This window comes from Cornus florida, unplaced genomic scaffold (assembly GCF_030987335.1).
Source record: "Cornus florida cultivar Cherokee Brave unplaced genomic scaffold, ASM3098733v1 CherokeeBrave_3.0.0_Hap2_Chr02, whole genome shotgun sequence".
In the NCBI taxonomy this organism is placed as follows: Eukaryota; Viridiplantae; Streptophyta; class Magnoliopsida; order Cornales; family Cornaceae; genus Cornus; species Cornus florida.
In genome coordinates, this window is record NW_026775572.1 from 90,009,578 (window position 1) to 90,030,971 (window position 21,394).

Below are 21,394 nucleotides of genomic sequence, written 5' to 3' on the forward strand. Positions count from 1 at the left end.
TAAACAAAGCAAAATTAAAAAGAAATATATACATAAAAATAAATTAAATTAAAAATAAAATAAAATACCAACATACATGACCCATTACAATTTTTTTTTTTTGAATAAAGCAAAACTAAAATTAAATATATACACTAAAATGAAGTATATAAAATAAATAATAATAATAATAAAATTGAAATCAAATCAAATTCCATCCTACACTACCCATTACAATTTTTTTTTTTTTTTTTTAATTTTGAATTTCTGAAAGCAGAATTGTACAAAAAATAAAATAAAGTAAAAGAAGAAAATAAAATAAAATTTTATTTAGACGAAGATGTAAGAAATAAAATAAAGAGAAATGAAGGAGAAGTAAAGTCGGGAAACTCTACGAAAAACTAGTGTTTAACGTCATTAGAAAGACGTTGGGGCGACTCACTAGTCGAAAGAATCAAAAACCGGATATGAGACATCTTCATTGATCCGTTTATCTATTTTCCCCAATGGATATTCTCTCACAACAATGAATACATCTCCTAAAAGAATGATTTGGAAAGAAATGATGGAAGATGCAATTTGTTCCCTTTCATTCACGGTCTTGAAAATAAAGTCCATCATGATCGGCCTTGCACTTGGCAAGATAATGTCTTTCAAAGACTCGGTTGGATTATTAGGAAACTCAATCTCTTCATCCTTTTTGTCAACTTCCACATTGATCATTTTCTCCTCATTTACTAAGGTCGCCTCAATGACTTCATGCCCAATATTATAAGGAATGTCCTCATAAATTGGATTGGCCATTGACGAACTTACCACTTCTTCGTGGACCCCTAATAATATTCGAAACTAAAGCTGAAACAACTGAAATAAAATCTAAAGCTAAACATAGAAAGCAGTCCTACGTAGTCGAATGAGTGAGTGATGGTATTTGCTCTGCACGATCACGCTCTAACCTTGGAACTGACAAACACCTGAAAAATAAGAGTGGGTTAGGCCTACATGTAAGTTCTATCCTACTACAATCCATACAGAAACCCGATACGCAGATACATCCTAGATAACTCAACTGTGGCGGCCCTTGTTTTTCAAGCCAGTGCATCCTGTGATGAACCAAAGGTTGACCCGATAAAAACAGAAATATGAGGTCGCAGAAAACAAGACTCTAAGAAGTCAAAGTGACCTTCTATGAGGTTGTGGAACTCAATGAGAACCGATGCGGAAGCAAAGATCAAAAATATGACAAATAAGCCCCTAGGGGAAAAATAGTCACTTTTGAAACCTGTGGACTCAGGTGCCACTGAGCACACCGCTAGAAGGATAACAAAAAAATAATCAAGATGGACTCAAGAATTGCATGATTCGGAGTCTGGACGAAGGAGAAACGGCATGACGAAGAAAAACACGCATTTAAAGCAAAAAGGGTAAATTGGTAATTATCCAGGAAGATTCGGGTGCAACCGAGCATACCATTGGAAAGACGACAAAAAATTAGTCAAGTTCATAAAAAAGTTCACTCGATTTGGAGTCCGAATGAGGGAGAAACGAGTGTTTGAAGTTGTGATATCGCGGCGGCCCGACAAAGGCCATAACATGCCCTATGCGCGCCCGGCGCCCATGCCGGCGCCCAATGGCATGCACATGTTGACAGTGAGAAAAAAAAATTGAGTATCCAGAACTGAGGCTTGAAACGGTGGTCGAAACAAGTTTTTCTAGAAAAACATGAAGAAGAAAGCCCCCCTAAAATTGAGTTTTTTACCCGACAACGCAAAAAGAAACAAAAAAAAAAAATCACTATAAAATCCCCAAAATGCCCCTAGATCAGAACTGGACAAGAGGGCAAAAAGTTACTACAGGATCTGAGATCAAAAATGGGCTATCAAACAAATTTTTCTGGAAAAATACAAAGAAGAAACCCCTCCCAAAATCAAATTTTCTACCCCACTCCAAACCTGAACTCGAAGCCCGAACTAAAAAATGGTCAGAAATGGATTCTAATAAGGGGGAAAGGTGCGACTCATCAAGGCTTTCGATAAACTCTAAAGCTAGAAGCAAATAACTAAGAGAAGAGAGTGGAGGAGAAGAAAGAAATGGTGGAAGCCCAAAGGGCTGCCATGGCTGCTAGTCAAAGAGGGGAAGAAGATGGTGAAAATCTGATTTTTCACTTTAAGTCATTCTATTTATAGTAAAACCCTAAAAGTGCCCCGAACAGGCCCCACCGGGTCCGGAAAAGTGGAATTGCGCAAACGCGCTGAAATAGTAAAACACCGTGAACGAAAAAGAACCAAAATGAAAAAAATCTAAATAATAGAGGAAACGGAGTCGAAAACTGAGTCCCGAGCAGAAAGATATGCCCTAAACAAGTTCGGCGCTAATTGGGGCTGAAAACCCTAAAACTAGGGAAGATGACCGGAAGGAAATTCTCAGAGTACCCGACTCGATGAAATGTGAAAACGAATCCCATGCGAGGATCCAGGCTCAAAATGAGGCATTTTGCAATAACTTTCGTTAATTGCATAGTGGCCCTTCCAAGAAAAGATAATTGCAAAAATGACCTAGAAAGAAAATATCTTCTAAAAATGTTTTCTTAAAAACCCCTGAAATAAAATATCTTCAAAAAATATTTGGCTCGTGTTGAACACATTAAGCTTAACCATCATATTGCCAAAAGTTATGTCCATAATGCCGGACCTACAATTGATTGTCGCATTAGCAGTGGCAAGGAATGGTCTTCCTAAGATTATTGGAATGTAAGTGGTAGGATTGGGAACCGGCTCAATGTCAAGCATAACAAAATCAACCGGGAAATAGAATTTGTCAACTTTGATGAGGATGTCCTCAACTATTCCCCTTGGTTGTTTTGTAGACCTATCGGCGAGTTGAATAACTACCGAAGTTGGCTTAAGGTTTCCCAAACCTACTTAAAGATACACGGAGTAAGGAATAACGTTAACACTAGCCCCTAAGTCAAGAAAAGCCCTTTTGACCTCATGGTTCCCTATGGTACAAGAGATGGTTGGCGCGCCGGGGTCTTTGAACTTAGGTGGGGTGTTAAGTTTAATGATAGAGCTCACTTGCTCCGTGAGAAGCACTTTCTTTGGGCTTGGTCCCTTGTTCTTCGTCTTTTGAGTACACAAGTCCTTCAAGAACTTGGCATACGGTAGAATTTGTTGAATAGCATCAAGAAAAGGAAGGTTGATTTTAACTTGTTTAAAAACTTCCATCATGTCATGGATTTTTCCTTCTTGCCTCGAAAATGGAGTAGAGTTTAAAGCTTGTGGAAATGGAGCTTTGGGCTCATAAGACTTCTTTACATGGGAGGAAGATGATAATGATGGAATTTGCTCATTAATGTGACCATTTGTCCCTAGTGAAGTAGGAATGGAATTGGGAATGGTAAATGGGCTAACACTTGGTTGCACCGGAACACTAACTTCACTAGGTCTCTCAACTTTGTTATTAATTTTTCTCCCACTCCTCAAGGTAATGGAGTATGCCTTTTGGTTAAGTTTGGGTTGAATATGCCCTTTCCCTTTCATTGGTTGAACCATTTGCCCAATTTAGGCTTCAAGTTTTGTAATTGATTGAGAATGCGAATGAAACACTTGATTTTCCTTTCGAAGATCAACCAAAGCTTCTAAAACCTTATCCTCAAAAGTGGGATTTCTAGGAGGCTCTTGAGGTGGATGAGAAAAAGATTAATGATTTGAAGAATGAGAATTGGAGAATTGATTCACATTTGGAAGAGGATAAGATAGAGAATGGTATGCTTGAGACTTTGCATTTCGGAGGTGGGGCGGTACATACTTCTCTTGAGAATTTTTATGAAGAGGAGGAATGATACCTCCTCCTTGATTTCTCCAAGAGAAGTGAGGATCACTCCATCCAGAATTGTAGGAGTTAGAATTTGGATTACTTCCTGGATGAATGAAAATAGCATTGACTTGTTCTTGATACTTACTCGGAAAAACTTGTCCAAGAGGACAATTGAAAGTATTGTGAGTATAACTAGAGCAAGTCATGCACATCACACCTTGAGAATGGAAAGAGTTGGATGATTGAATTACCGGGTTTTGGCTCGAAAGAAATTTATCAAACCTTTGAGTAAGATTTTTGACTTCGGCGGCAATTTCCATGGAACTCTCCACTTGAGAAAGACTGGAGGTTTTCTTCCCTCCTTCATTCAAATTTTGGCAAAATCGGGACGATGAAGAACGATGCATTGAATTTTCGCTCATGCGATCAAAAAGATGCTATATATCGTTTTCATTTTTGTCCAAATAGGTTCCTCCACATGAAGCATCAACAATACCTTTTTGGGTATCGGATAAGCTTTCATAGAAGCAACGAACTAATTGCCACTTTGAAATGTCATGATGTGGACACTTCCGTAGCAAATCGTTCGAACGCTCCCATGCTTCATGTAAAGGTTCTCCCTCATTTTGGGAGAATTCACGGATAGAAGCTCTCATAGCATCGTTTCTACTTGCGGGGTAAATTTTTTTTAGGAATTATATTGTAGTTGAGCCCAAGATGTGATTGAATTTGCACTCAAGTTATTGAACCAATATTTAGCCTTTTCCCGAAGAGTGAAAGGGAAAAGCTTCATTTTTAAGACTTCTTCCGGAAGGTCCGTGATTTTTACGGTTGAACAAACTTCCAAAAACTCATCCAAATGTTTATGTGGTTCTTCATTGCTCACCCTATAGAAAATAGGGCACATTTGGATGGTTGCGGGCTTGATTTCATAATGGGTTGCCCGAAAGTTTGGCAACCGGATGCATGTTGGTGCATTGTATTCATTTGGAGTGTAGTGATCCCGAAGAGATAATTGAGGATTTGGGGGATACACTACATGATCTTGAGGATGAATTGGTATTATTGGAGGTTGTTGCATTTGATTGAGTTGTGGAAACACATTAGGATGGGGAATTCTCAAGGGTGGATGCCCATTAAGAGGGTGATACTCACTTAGATTATCCATATGCCCTAGATCTTAGAATTGGTTTTCCATTAAGTGTGGGATAATCAAGAATGGGAATAATTCTCCTAGAACTACCTCCTAACGCTGAATGGATGATTCAAGATTAAACCACAACAACTTCACAACAAACCACAATAGTTCATCACCTCCACATACGATGTTCCCATACTCCCATGTTATATCAATGCACAAAATTAAATTGCCTCCACACGGGCCGATGCTTTCTATCAAGAAAGTAATAGCCTCCTTTTGGGCTTATGCTTGGACAAGAATTTAATCAATGTGATAGCCTCAATAAGGGCTATCTCGCAAGCATGTAGAGAATTGAACAATTATAGTAAAAGAAATTCAATAAAGCTCACGAAAGTCCCTAGCAACAACATCACAATGGTGCCAAGATCCAATGCTTGCTCCTCTTCTTTTTAGGTACCTAATTGAACAAGAGGGATTTGTAAGAAAATAGTAATTTAAAGAAAACAATCAAATTAGCCCTAATGCATAATTCAATTCCAACTAAACCGTCAATCCCCGGCAACGGCGCCAAAATTATGATGCGACCCGAGCGTATGCACAAAATAATGTACAACACTTTAGGTTTAGAATTAATGTGAAGTGGGCATCATATTTTATAATTTATAAACCGCTAGACACTTATACTATGTAGTATGAAGTGAGAAGGGATCGAACGCAAGAGATTGAACACGTGTTGGGATTAAACTTGATTTTAGTGCTAAAGAGATTGCACAAGAGAGAGGAGAGAGAGATAAAGAGAGAGAAAAAGATTTTTGGTGAAGTGATTAAACTAGAGTTAAATTGAAAGCATGGAAATAGAAATGACAATACAAGTAAATTAAATTAAATTTAACTAAGAATTAAAGAGATATGAAGAGAGTCTTAGGGTTAGGATTCACCACTAAGCCCATGCAATTAACCATATGCTTTCAATTAATGGGGAATTCATTAGTGTAATTATAGATGTGGTCATATTATCATCACAAATCACAATTGTAAGCATAGATTATCAACATCAAGAATGAATTGTCTACCTAATGACAATTAAACTTAAGTGTAGAGCCCATTCAAAACTACGTCATAACCCACCATACACATTCACAAATGTATCCAATAAGAGCACATATCAATCAAGAGGATAATACTAATTGTAATTAGAAGTATGGATTAACATAATCAAGCACAAATTGCCTACTTTACTACAATTACCTAATGACAATAAGCTAATTTGTAGAACAACTCATCAAGATTAAGCCTTTATCCATCAAATTAATTGACAATTGTATCAACTAAGTCTCATGCTATGGCCATCACTAAACATAACTAAAAGAAGTATCTAGTGTAGAGTATAATTCTAAATCAATCACATATAGACATGAAATTTTCATATAGAATCAATGGAAGAATTAATTTTCAATCATCTAATGAAAAATAAAATCCCTAATTAATCATATATAGACATACAATCAACTTGGAGATTTCAATGGAAGAATTAATCAATACAAGCCCTAATTTGTCAAATCAAGCATGTATATATAAATAAATCACAAGGCCAAATATTTAATTACAACTTAATAATTTCCCAAGAAAAAAAAAACAAAGGTTTAGGTTACATGAACTTAGGGCTCATCCAAGCCCTAAGTGAAGAACTATCTCATGGAAAAGATGATCATGGTGTCAACAAGCTCCATTTCCATCTTTTTGGCTCCTTCTTCTTCTTCATTTAATTGTAGATAGAGCCTCTGTAAAATGTTCTTCAAACCCTAGTTTTTTCCTCTCCCAGAGAGAGCGTGATATCTTACAGAAAAAATCAAAAACTTAATAATTCTAATAATATTCACCTAAATAAAATAAATACTAACCCTAATCTAATGGCTCATTGGGCCTTAAGTAACAACTATATTAAAGCCCAATAGTTCACAAAATAAGCCCAAACAATAAAAAAAAATCTGTAATGTTGCCAAGTCCTGGGGGATCGATCCCCCACTCTTGGGGATCAATCCCCCCAGAGTTGGAAATTTTCTTTAAGCCTTATTTAGCTCCATTTTGGCCCCGGCTAATTGGTTTGCTTCTTCATCTTTGGGAACATCATCAAAGGCCCGAGATTGACCGCTTTCGAAGAATAAACACACTATACGAGTAATGGGCTACGACCTCTTTTTGTCATTTTCTGAACTTTTTCTGAATATCTTTGCTTGACTCCAAAAAGGCTTTAATGGACTGTTCTTAACTCATTTTAACTTTATTGCCCTGAAATACACATAAACATAAATTAGGATTAAAACATGAAATTAAGATAGGTGTAAAGACTGAAATACCCTAACTTAGGTGCTGAAACGTGCAACATTTAAGCACTTATCAATTACATATATGGAATCAAAGAATATAATTTTTGATATATAAGTTACAAAATAACATTTCATGCTAACATTTGCATGAAATGGAAACTTAAAAACTACAAGTCATCTAAGGAATGATAAGCATCACGAACCAAGTCTTCGTACCTGAAAAAAATACCCCCGGTAACTTTGGGGTGAGTAACGTAAAGCAACTCATAGGAAATGAGTATGCATCGACCTAGCATTTTACAAATTTATCACCTTACGGTGAAACAAGTTAAAGGGCTCATGCCACCTAACGTTTATGTTAAGATGAGACTCAAGGAGCATCATAAGCTACCTTAGAGTATAAATCAACATGAATCATGATATATATATACATATATGAAACGAATCAAAGTTGGGATAATCCAAAGAATATGACAAGTTTATAATTTAGCATGAATCGCATTATCAATGAAATTGAACAAGGTTTGGGATAATCCATACAACACGACAAGAAGGGTATTTGGATACAAGGATCTCATTATTAATGCAATTAACATGATTTGAACATTTTAATTAACACAATAAGAATAATGTATGAAATCAAGGATAAGACATAATATCTATGCAAGTAACAAGATTGGCGCATTCCACACAACACGACAAGTTTTAAATCTTCAAGGAATAACAACTTGAAATTTAAAGAGTGAAATCAACCAATGTGGATACTCCGATATCGCCCGGATTAAAACTATACTCTTGGGATCACTTTAGGGCTACTAACCCATGGGTACCTTCCCTTAGTGCGTATTATAGTATATGGAGCTCTCTATCTCCCGCACTAGAACCAAGTCCTAGTCATGTCAATTCTTGATTGATATCCCAAGTTCCAAAATCAATAAGTTGTGCAACCAAGAGTGTATCAAGATACAAGTAATACATTAAACACATTTCATGCACAACCAAGATTTTGGAAACACACAAGTCATGCCATAAGTTTTCAACTATGATAGCATGTGAAATGTCAAGAAATCATAGTATGCATCTACATAGACTACAAACTAGGATTTAAAACACAATGAATCCATTGATGTAAATATACCATAAGTATAAGATTAATGATCTAATTATTTACTACGCAATACATGAATAATTAAATCATTTCAAGACAATTGTGCTAGTTCATTAAACACATTAATGAAATCAAGTTACAACAAGTCTAGATATATGATAAAAAGTTAAAAGCCCCATGAAATACAAGTTACAACCATGCGAATTAAGTTCCATACAAAGAAAATAATTAAATATAAATTTTAAAACTTATCCGATTATTCTCAATTTAATACACGTGAAGGAACTTATCAAGGAAATCATGAATACTAAGTTAGAAACTTATTCAAGCTCATGGAACCATTGAATATGTTTTAATTAATTCTTTTAATTAAAATTTCTAGATATTGAAACTCATCCAATTGATCTCAAATTAATGTATGTTATACAACATGTCAAGACTTGATTTAATAGCCTATTATAAGCGAATTCCATGCAAGATACGACCATGAGTATTAAACTTTAATACTATAAAATAATTAAATGAAAGATTTTCAAAACCTAATTAAATATTCTCGATTAAATATATGTGAAAGTATATGGCATGCACATCAAGAATATCAAGTCGAAATTCCAATGAAGTGAATAATGCACTTGGAATAAATTAATTAATTAAATTCATTAATTAGCTCTAGATTTTAAAACATCTCCAATTACTCTCAAATTTACATATGTTGATAAGTTTGCTAGGGCTTAATATAATATGACATCACATATTGATTTCAAACTAGATAAGGCCACATGAATTAAATTTTCATTCAAGAAAAAAATTAAATAAAAATTTCGATACTTCTCCAAATGCTCTCAATTTAATATATGTCAATGAACATATCAAGGGGTAATATAATAGCATGCCATAAGTTTAAACTAAGCTATAACCAACTGGAAGAATCAAATCTCATACAAGAAAAATAAATAAATAAAATTTCTAGATTTGATACAAAAGCATATAAATGAGTTGTATAAGTATCAATAGCATGCAATACATGAAGAATATAAACTATAATATCCCCTACCTCAATTTGAGATGAAAATCTCAAATCCCCACCAAAAGAAAAGTGTTATGAATTCAACGATACTCTTAAGTTATGTCGGGGACAACAAGGGGAGCAACTTTAACCCTTGAGGTACCATGAAAATCCAAACTCGAACTTGAAACCCGAACTCAAAAATGGTCGAAAATGAATTCTAATAAGGGGGAAAGGTAGAGCACGACGAGGCCTACAATAAACGTTAAGGCGGAAGACTTTTTACCAAAGAAATCAAGTAGAGAAAAAGAAAGAGTGGTGGCAGCCCCTTGGGCTCCCGTAGCTGTCGGCCAAGGAGAGGAAGAAGATGATGAAAAAGTGATTTTTGACTTTAAGACATTCTATTTATAGTAAAACCCTAAAAGTGTCCCGAAAGGACCCCGCCGGGTCCGGAAAAGTGGAATTTGAGCAGACGCGCTCAAACGGCAAAACTCTGTGAACGAAAAAGAATCGAGAAGAGAAAAAATGAACAACAGAAGAAATAACGTCGAAAATTGAGTCCCGAGCAGAGAGATATGCCCCAAACAAGTTCGGCGGCAACTAGGGTCAAAAACCCTGAAACTGAAAAAAAATGACCAGAAAGAAATTCTAAGAGTACACGACTCTACGAAATGTGAAAATGAATCATGTATGAGGATCTAGCCTCAAAACAAGATATTTGGCAATAACTTTCGTTAATTGCACAATAGCCCCTCCAAAAAGGATTAACTGTATTAATGACCCAGAATGAAAATATCTTTCAAAAATATTTTCTTAAAAACCCTTGAAATAAAATATCTTCAAAAGATATTTACGAAAAATGCCCCAAGAAAAGAAAAAGTTTCTGAAGAACTGTGCATCCATGCCTCTATGGACACCGGGAGCAACCAGAGTACTTTTTACAAAAGTAAAGATACGTATTTCGTGGAAACCACATAGAATGAAGATACGTGAAGTCAAAAACCAACTCCGAGCATGAAAAGTGAGGTTGTGCCAACAAAGTGACAAACGGGGAAAAGACAAAAGAGGGAAAATGACGAAAAGTGAATAGTGTCCAAAAAGTGATAATGTGGAAATGACTCGGTCCTTAAAGGAAGTTGTCAATCCAAACGAAAAGTCTCGAAAACCATTTCTGAGCACTCGAGAAGACACTAATTGATGAGAAACAAAACTCGGAAAAGAAATTAAACGAAAAAAAAAATTTATCCGTAAAATTTGAGAAAAAGAAAAGGAGGGAAAATGACTGGGTCATTACAAGTACTCCATTAACTAACCAAGCAAGTGTGTTGTTAAGGTGGAACAAACATATAAATTACAATATACAAGGTTGCATCATTATTTAATTGATGGCTTATAATATATAAGGAAAACTATATAATGTTGTAGAGCTTTTTTTGCGATTCATGCAATTCCAATACTCTTTATTCACATGAGGAATGGTGTGCTGATGGTTTGAGAAGTGATAAGGTACTCAGTTGTCCTCCTCCACACATTAAGTTTATATTTATTTTTGTGTGTGTGTGTGTGTGTTTGTTGTGATTTCATCTAATTGGATTGCATTTTTTCCCATGATCATATGCAAAGACAGGAGATGTAAACAATTGCGAATCGAGTGTCAGACCAACGTCCCAAATGCCAATCATGGAGATGGACCGGCCAATTGAACGACTATTTGATTATTGACAATCATTTCAATATGTATTTGACATTATTTTTATGATGTTGTTGATTTAAGTCTGCTTAATTATTGTTGGCTTTTGTAATTTGCGCGAGTTGGCCAAAATTTTGTAATTTTGTGTATTATCAAAATGCATGATAATTCTTTTTATCATGCATTATGAAAAGTAATTGGTTGAAATGCCATTGACTGAATAATTTGAATTGAGGCAAATGCATTGATGTATATAGTGGAGTTAAGTTGTGGTTAATGGGATATTTGAATTTATTTGGGCTATTCGTAATATATAGGGTTATGCATATGTACAAACCCCAATGTTTATATACGTTGTTTTGTTCCAAAGTTATGACAAAAATCCCAATTAATTCGTAAGTAGCAAAGTACTTGCATCTACACTACTTCAAACATAATTGACGCGTTGTCTAAAGTATTTCCAATTTTTGCAAGCCATAGTAATACAATCCAAATAAACCTTTTAAGTTATAGGCTTTTACAAATACATATGTACAAATCATCATAATATTTATGTACATCCTTTCGTTCCAAAGTTATAGGGAACATCCCAATAAATTCGTAAGTAAATTTTGAAGCTCAAAATAATAGAATCCAAATACATCTTTGAAGTTCTTTAGTTTAGCAAATATGTATGTAAAAATAATCTCAATATTTATGTACGTAGTTTCGTTCTAAATTTATAGAGAACATCCTAATAAATTCGTAAGTACTAGAGTATTTGCATCTACACTACTTTAGACATAATTGACACATTGTCTAAAGTATTTCCAATTTTTGTAGGGCCAAAGTAATACAATCCAAATAAACCATTTAAGTTATAGATTTATACAAATACTTATGTACAAATCATCACAATATTTATGTACATCGTTTTATTCCAAAGTTATTGGGAACATCCCAATAAATTCGTAACTAAATTTTGAAGCCCAAAGTAATAGAATCCAAACACATTTTTTAAGTTATTTGGTTTAGCAAATACATATCTATAAACCATCCCAATATTTATGTACGTAGTTTCGTTCCAAATTTATAGAAAACATCCTAAAAATTCGTAAGTACCAGAGTACTTGCATCTACACTACTTCAGACATAATTGATGTGTTGTCTAAAGTATTTTCAGTTTTTGCAGGCCAAAAAAAAAAAAAAAAAGGATAATCATTCTTGTTTGGATAAGATACGAGAGAAAAGAAAAAAAATTATAATAACCAAATTACTATCCTACCCTTTTATATAACTAATACTTAAATGGAATAACAAATCCACATATATTTATTTATGGAGACTAATTTTGCTTCCTCCGTATCCCTCCCTATCCCTATCATGTTTTTATCTCAATTCAACCCACCAAACACAATTGACCCCATCATTTCATTTCATTTCTTTTCTCTTCCTATTCCTCCAAATTATACCATCTCAGAAAAGAAAACTATATAATTTTCTGAAAATAAATATTTTTATAACTCAATTTTTTTAAATAGTCATTAAATATTCACGCATTATGTTCTCATAAAAAAGAGAGAATGATATCTGGGTTCGTCACTGCCCATAGCCACCCCCAGTCCCAGATCTGATTACACCCACGTCTCCCCAATCTTCATACCTCTATCATGGACGCATATGCAAACAAAGATTGAAGTGGTTCTGGTCGAGGCCATCAACGCCACTGGGCCCGATGCTGGAAGGTGCCGGAAACTAGCTCTTGTTGCTCGGCGAGAAAGATAGAATGCCAAGTCTCTCTCTAACATCATCCCATCGCCGCCGAGACCTCCACCGCCACCTCCTATCGCCGCCGTCACTCTCGCGGCAACACTGGCTCTCTCTCATCTCCTTTCTAATTCTCTCTACGTATTCAATTATTGGAGCCAAACCCTAGACCCTTGACATTTCAGATCTCATATCGCCCAAAATTAATCCCTCTCAGTTTCCTCTCCCACCATATCTCCTTTCCCTATCAAAGATTTCATTGTTAGGCAAAAATGCAAAAAAAAACCCCTCTATTATTACCAAGATTGCAAATACCCCCTTAATTATCAAACATTTCAAATCAAACCCTACATTATAAAAAAGGTTGCAAGAAGGACCATTTCGGTCACCGAACCACATTTTCTGATGACCAAATGGTCAAAATTATCAAAATACCCCTACTTATTAATTTATATAAAAATTGTAAAATATCATAAATGTACAATACCCATAATACCCTTCGGGGCCATATTGCAACTAATCAATAGTTCATGAGTTTTTTTTTTTTTGCAATTTTACCTAATAATAATAAACCATATCAATAATAATAATATTAATAATAACTAATAATATTAGTAGTAGTAATACTACTAATAATAGTAGTAGTATTAATAATAATAATAATAATAATAGTAAAATAACAAAAATAAATTGCTTATTTGCAAGATATGTGAATCACTTTTAGCCCCTACGAATTAACAATAAGAATAATAATAAAAACAACAATGACGACGACGACGACGACGAACAACAACAACAACAACAACAATAATGATAATAGTGGTAGTAGTAATAATAATAAAATTTTAAAATAATAGCAAAAATAAATTGCTTGATTAGTTACTTGATGGATCCACATACCTATAAATAATTTTTGCAAGCTCATAAATTAACAACAACAACAACAATAATAATAATAATAGTGGTAGTAGTAATAATAATAAAATTTTAAAATAATAACAAAAATAAATTGCTTGATTAGTTACTTGATAGATTTATATACCTTTAAATAATTTTTGCAAGCTCATAAATTATCAAAAAAAATAAATAAAAATGATTTGCTAGTTGAGTTAATTGTGTAATAGGAATATATGTATTTTGTGGGGGTAAATAATAGTAATATCTGCAACGGACTAACAGTGCGCCAAAAACAAAAAGTACAGTAGAAACATTTAATTTCATTAATTATATATATGTGCGTGAGTAAATACCAAACTAACCGATGTAAAAAGAAAGTGACCAATAGATAGATTACAAATTTACCAATAGATAGATTACGAATTTACGTGAAATCCACGCGTTACATTAATTCATTAATATTCTATTTCTTTACCATTGTTTTGGGCTTCATTTGTTTGGATGGAAAATATATATTTTTTTATTTTTTGGTATTTGTTTGCAACCTTTTTTATAGTGTAGGGTTCGATTTGCAACGTTTGATAGTTCAGGGGGTATTTGCAATCTTGGTAATAGTTCAAGGTTTTTTTTGCAGTTTTGCCTTGATACTTATATATATATATATATGAGATAAACTTTCCCTTTTGAAGGAAATTTTGTATATGGGGATTGTGGTGATGGGACTTGATAATGGCAGTTTATAGTGTTTGGGAAGAAGATATTGGAATTTACAGTATGGAATTCTAGAGAGAGAGAGAGAGAGAGAGAGAGAGAGAGAGAGAGTAATGTAAGAGGGGGGATCATTCTAATTGCTTAATAGACTTGTTGACAAGTGCATCAATCAATAAACATTTCTTTTTGTCATGCTGCATTTTATCTTTTAGAACAGTGTAGTACTTTTAAGTTTTATAAGTATGAACTTAAAAAATTGGTCCTCTTCTTTACTAGATTTAGTTTCCACCAATTTCTACCTTTTGGAGCACTTGCAAATGATAACATGACGTATCGTTAATTATATTTATTATTGTTGCTCCTGCTAATATTACTGTTGTTAATATTCTCATTATTATTATTTATAATTTATTTATTTATTTTTTAATTTTACTTTTATTTTTTTGATGTGCCACAAAAGCCATTTTGTTTGTAATGACATGTTCTAAGCTACCTATGAGTTTCTCTGATAGCCGGAAACAATTTGAGTTTTAGTAGATTTTAATGGAGACAGTGATGATGTTGTATTGCTTGGCATTGGGTCATGCAATCTAAGTTCAAAGCTTTGGGGATTTTGAGGCGTTATGAGGCATTGTTAGTGGAGGTTATTAGTTATTCTAACAATCAGGGTATGAATGCATAGTTTCTTGTAGAAAAGAAAAATTCTTCAGTCTTAATGGCGAAACATGGATCATTGTTGAGATCTTAGATGAACCCACCAGTGCATTGTTAAAGCCTCCCAGTTTAATTTCATTATTAAGACACACGGATTTGTAATATTTATCATGTTTATTAATCCTACTATTATTTTTAAAGGAAAATGATAAGGTCACCTAATGATTTTCCCGAATAAGTTTCGAATTTGACGTGTTTTTGTCTACATCATCTATTTAAGCAGTTTCTAAAAAATAATTATTTAACACGTAATAAGTATAGCCAACCACGTCAAATTCGGTGTTAATTCGAGAATTCCTTTTCAGTTCTCTATCATTACTCTATAAAGTGGAGTTCTGTTAGGCTTGTATCAATATCCTGCGAGAAGGTAAGTGTGACGACCCTGGTTTTTAGGCCAGCGTGTCTTGTGATGAACCAAAGATTGACCCGATAACGGATCCGATATGAGGAAGCGAAAACAGAAAACAAGACTCTAAAAAGTCAAAGTGACCTTCCATGAGGTCGTGGAACTCAATGAGAACTGATGCGGGAGCAAAAGATCAAAAATATGACAAATAAGCCCCCAGGGGCAAAATAGTCATTTTTGAAAAATATGGATTCAGGTGCCACTGAGTATACCGCTGGAAAGACAACAAAAAAATAGTCGGGATGCACTTAAGAATCGCATGATTCGGAGTCCGGACGAAGGAGAAACGGCCTGACGAAGAAAAACAAGCACTTAAGGCTAAAAGGGTAAACTGGTAATTATGCAGGAAGATCCTGGTGCAACCGAGTATACCGTTGGAAAGATAGCAAAAAATTAGTCAAGGTCAAAAAAAAGTTCACTTGATTTGGAGTCCGGACGAGGGAGAAACGAGGGTTTGAAATTGAAACGTCGTGGCGGCCTGACGAAGGCCATGGCGCCCATGCACGAGCCCATCGGCACCCATGCTGGCGCCCAATGGCATGCACCAGCTGACAGCAAGAAAAAAAAAGTGAGGTTCCAGAACTGAGGCTTGAAACGGAGGCCGAAACGAATTTTTCTGGAAAAATACGAAGAAGAAACCCCCCCCCTAAAATCGAGTTTTCTACCCGACCTTGCAAACGGAATTGAAAAAAACTCACTGTGAAATCCCCAAAATGCCCCTAGATCAGAACTGAACAAGAGGGTTAAAAGTTGCTACAGTGACTGTCTACAACTGAGAGCAAAAACGGGCTAGAAGATGAATTTTTCTGGAAAAATACAAAGTAGAAACCCCTCTCAAAATTGAATTTTCTACGTGACTCATGAGAGAATTAAAAAAAAATACAATGTAGAATGCCCGAAATGCCCCTCCATGAAATCTGGTCATGGAGGTCCAAAAAACTACTAAAAAAAAACAGAAAGCTGAATTTTGCGACCGATTTCCGGCACGAAAACGACATTTTCTGGAAAAACACGAAAAAAAAACCCCCCCTAAAATCACGTTTTCTAAGTGACCATGAGGAGACCGGAATTTATTTCCGGAAGAAAAACCCCAAAGTGTCCCTAAACCAGATTATGCAAAAAAAATGCAAATTGAATCCCTAGGAGGCTCAAATTGCTAAGGAAGAGGTTTTTCCCGAAAACGATCATGCACGTAGACGTAAATGGTGATTTTGAGAGTGCGGGAATGGTCTGCGGCTCCCGGAAATGGCTGAGTCAAAATCTGACCCCCCAATGGCCAAAAAGGCGAAAATGAACTTGAAATGGAAAATATGGAAACCAAAATTAGGAAATGGTTTCAAATGACCGTTTGGCCCTTGGCCACACTTCATACAAGATAAATGAGACCTAGTGGAGCTGCCGGAACACACTTTGCACCACCCGATTTGAAAATAAACCCTTAAAGGCTCGAATTCTACTATTTTAGCCCAAAATGCAATATGTGAACTAAAATGCAAAAATGAACACTAAATGGTGTTTGGCCCTTGGCCACACCTCATACATGATTATAGAATTCCTATGAAAAAGAAAGAGTGGAATTCCCATGCCCAATGCAAAAGTTATGAAGAAAAGACTTGTGAATTTTCAATGTCTTCATAACAACTTTGAAAATAAAGTGCATAGAATACATAATATATGTTATTAGCCATCGGCCTCATCTTATACATGTTGAATACAATGAAAAGAGTGCACTTATGCACACTTTACATACATAGAATCAAAGAATACAAGTTTTGTCATGAGAAGCTACAAATCATCCAAGGCAATGAAACCTTCAAGTCTTGAGTCCTGTACCTGAAATATGCCCCAGTAACGTAGGGGTGAGCAACATAAAGCTACTCGTAGGAGATGAGCACGCATTGACCTAGCATTTTACAATTTTATTACCTTAAGGTGAAATATATCAGAGGGGATCATGCCACCTAACGTCTATGTCACAATGAGACTCAGGGAGCATCCTAAGCTACCCTAGAGTAATAATCAACAAGAATCATGATACTTAAACACGTATGAAACGAATCAAGATTTGGATAATTCAAAGAACATGACAAGAAGGATGCTTGAATACAAGTTAACAAGAATTACATTATCAATGCAATTAGGCAAAGTTTGGAATAATCCATACAACACGACAAGAAGTTACTAGAATACAAGTTCACATTGTCAAGGCACTTTACATGATTGGAACATACTATTTAACATGACAAGAAGTATATTCGGATATAAGTTAGCAAGAATTACATTATAAATACAATTGGCATGATTGGAGCATTTCACATACATGAAAAGTTTAAATCTTCAAAGAATAGCAACTTGAAATTTAAAGAGTGAAATCAAACAATATGGAAACTTGGATATCGCCCGGATTAAAACCGTACTCTTGGAATCGCTTTAGGGTTACTAACCCAAGGGTACCTTCCCCTATACTTGGGATCACTTTAGGGATTATCAACCCAAGGGTACCTTCCTCTATTCTTGGGATCATTTTAGGGATTATCAACCCAAGGGTACCTTCCCCTATTCTTGATTGATATCCCAAGTTCCAAAATCAACAAGTTGTGAAAGTCAAGATTGTATCAAATACAATACATACATTAACCACGTTTCATGCACAATCAAGATTTTGGAACACGCAAGTCATGCCCCTAGTTCATCAACTATCATGGCATGTGAGATGACAAGAAATCATAGTATGCAACTATATAGATAACATCCAAGATATATAGCACATGGAGTTCATTGAAGTAAATATACCACAAGTATGAGATACATAATTCAATTACTTTCTAAGCAACATATGAGTAATTAAATCATTCCAAGACAAGTGTGCATGTTCATTAAGTACATTAATGAAACCTAGATACAAGGGGTCATGATTAAACCGATGGAAGCATAAAAAGGAAAATTTAATCAACCTAAGGGATTAAATTATCACGATTACGAGGCAAGTCCAAATGTTCTATGAACAAGGTGTGTCAAGGATCATATCAAGGTCAAGTTCAATGTCAAGTTACAAGTCCATTTCATGCAAGACATAACCATGTGAATTAAGTTCCATACAAAGGAAGTAAATGAATATAAGTTTCAAACTTATCCGATTATTCTCAATTTGATACATGTGAAGGAATTTGTCACGAAAAGCATGAATTCCAAGTTAGAAACTTAATCAAGACCAATGAGCTATTGAATGGATTTTAATTATACACTTAATTAAAATCTCTAATTTTTGAAATTCATCCAAATGATCTCAAATTTAAATATGTTATACAATATACCATGACATGATTTAAAAACACGACACAAGTGAATTCCATGCAATGAATGGTTATGAGCATTAAACTTTAATACTAGAAAAATAATAAATGATAGATTTCAAAACTTAACCAAATATTTTATATTTAATATATGTGAAACCATATAGCATGCATATCATGAATGTCAAGTCGGAATTCCAATGGGGTGAATAGTACATCCGAAATAAATAAATTAATCTAATTAATTAAATATTACTAGATTTCAAAACTTCTCCGATTACTCTCAATTTAATCTATGTTGAAGAGCATGCTAGGGCCTAATATAATATGCTAACATACATCGATTTCAAACTAATTAAGGCCACATGAATTAATATTTTATTATAGTAAAATATTAAATAAAATCTTCATTACTTGTCCAATTTCTCTCAATTTAATATATGTTAATCAACATATCAAGGGGTAATATTCTATCATGCCACATCATTAAACAAAGTTATGGACAACCGGAAAAATTAAATCATTCACAAGAAAATTAAATAATAAAATCTCTAGATTTCATATTTAAGCATGTAAACAAGTTGTATAAGCATCAATAGCATGTTATATAACAATAATTAAACCTTTAATACCCCCTACCTCAATTTGAGATGCAAACCTCAAAGGCCGACTGAAAAAAAAGTGTTCTGAATCCGCCGAAACCGAAGGGTTTTGTCGGGGACAACACGATCTACATGAATCCGAAGGAAGCCCCATGAAAATCACAACTTGACCTCAAACCCAAACTCAAGAAATAGTCAAAAATGAATTCTAATAAGGGGGAATGGTAGAACACGTCAAGGGGAACAAAAACCATGAAGGCCGAAAACTTTTTACTTAGAAAAAGTAAATCAAAGGAGGAGAGAGAAGGTGGCAGCTCCATGGGCATCCATGGCTGCTTCAGGTCGTGCAAGGACAGTGGGGAAGATGAAAAATAAAATATTTCATCCCCTTTTTAATGAAATCTCAAAAAGTGCCCCGAACGGGCCCCGTAGGGTCCGGAAAAGTAGAATTTGAGTAAAAGAGCTCAAATGGCAAAACTCCGTGAACAAAAAAGATTCAAAATGAGAAAATATGAACAACGGAAGAAATGGCATCAAAAATTGAGTCCCGAGCAGAAAGTTATGTCCTGAACAAGTTCAGCGGCAACCGGATCGAGAAATTCTGAAACTGGAGAAAAACGACCAGAAGGAAATTTTATGAATTTACGAGTCAACGAAAAGTGAAAATGAATTCCGTACGAGGATTCAGGCTCCAGACGAGATATTTTGTAATAACTTTCGTTAATTGCACAATGGCCCCTACAAAAAAAAGGTTAACTACTAAACTGCCCCAGAATGAAAATGTCTTCCAAAAGATATTTTCTTAGATACCCCTGAAATAAAATATCTTCAAAAGATATTTACGAAAAATACCCCAAGAAAAGAAAAAGATTCTGAAGAATTGTGCATCCACGCTCCTATGGACACTGTGATCAACCAGAGTACTTTCTTGCAAAAGTAAAGATACATATTTCAAGGACACTCAAGATGAAGGCACGTGAAGTCAAGAACCAACTCCGAGCATGAGAAGTGAGGTTGTGCCAATAATGTGACAAACGGGGAAAAGACAGAATAGGGAAAAAGACGAAACAGGGAAAATGACGAAAGACGCATAGTGTCCGAAAAGTGAAAATGCGAAAATGACTCGGTCCTCAAAGGAAGTTGTCAATTCACATGAAAGAGTCTCAGAAACCAATTCCGAGCACTCGAGATGACACTAAGCGACACGAAACAGTGCTCAGAAAAGAAAATTAAACGAAAAAAATTCATTCGTAAAATTTCAAGAAAAAGGAAAGAGAGGCAAATGACCGGGTCGTTACACTAAGCAAATTAAATGATGAAATTTCTAAATCTGAATTCCAATGTGTGGAATCTGCATTGCAGTAGCCTTCAAAGTTCTCTCATTGCTTTGCTAGATGATATCACTTTCTAGACAGGCTTGCTTGCATTTGATGTTCGATAGCCTCCCCTTTCTGTATGTGCTTATATCACAACTCTCTTAGGTGCCTAACAAGGTTCCTGTTAGGCGCTAAATGTAATACATTTTAGCCCCTTAATTTACATGTTTTATTCTCTTAATTGTAATTTATTTGTGATTTAATGATTTTTAATTATATAAAAATAAAGAAATAAAAACCATCCATTTCAAGTGTTTTCCCATCACAAGACTCTTAACAAAATAACAACCAATCATAAGTACTGCAATAAAACTGTTTTTGCAATTTCATTGGACAATTTTGCTCTTCCAGGGACTCAAATATGATAAAATAAAAAAAATAAAAATTAAAAAACAAACTAGATCAAAGCAATAGAAGCCATTCTTGAATGAAAGCATCTCATGATACTCTTTAAACAGAAACGAGACCAATACAGTTGCTTCACAAAATAAGAACTCAATTCCAACACAATTTTCAAAGCTTATTGGCAATGGTAGATAACCCAAAGGCATCTAATCTGTTAATGAGCAGTAAGTAAGTATC

At 34.7% G+C, this 21,394-nt stretch overlaps 1 non-coding gene across 1 annotated transcript; it reads left to right on the forward strand.

Annotated features, from left to right (window-relative positions):
• The first annotated feature begins 20,738 nt into the window (after nt 1-20,738).
• On the forward strand, nt 20,739-20,823 carry LOC132298101 (small nucleolar RNA R160). Its single transcript, XR_009479526.1, has one exon. It is a non-coding gene; the product is annotated as a small nucleolar RNA R160 (small nucleolar RNA).
• The last annotated feature ends 571 nt before the right edge of the window (nt 20,824-21,394 follow it).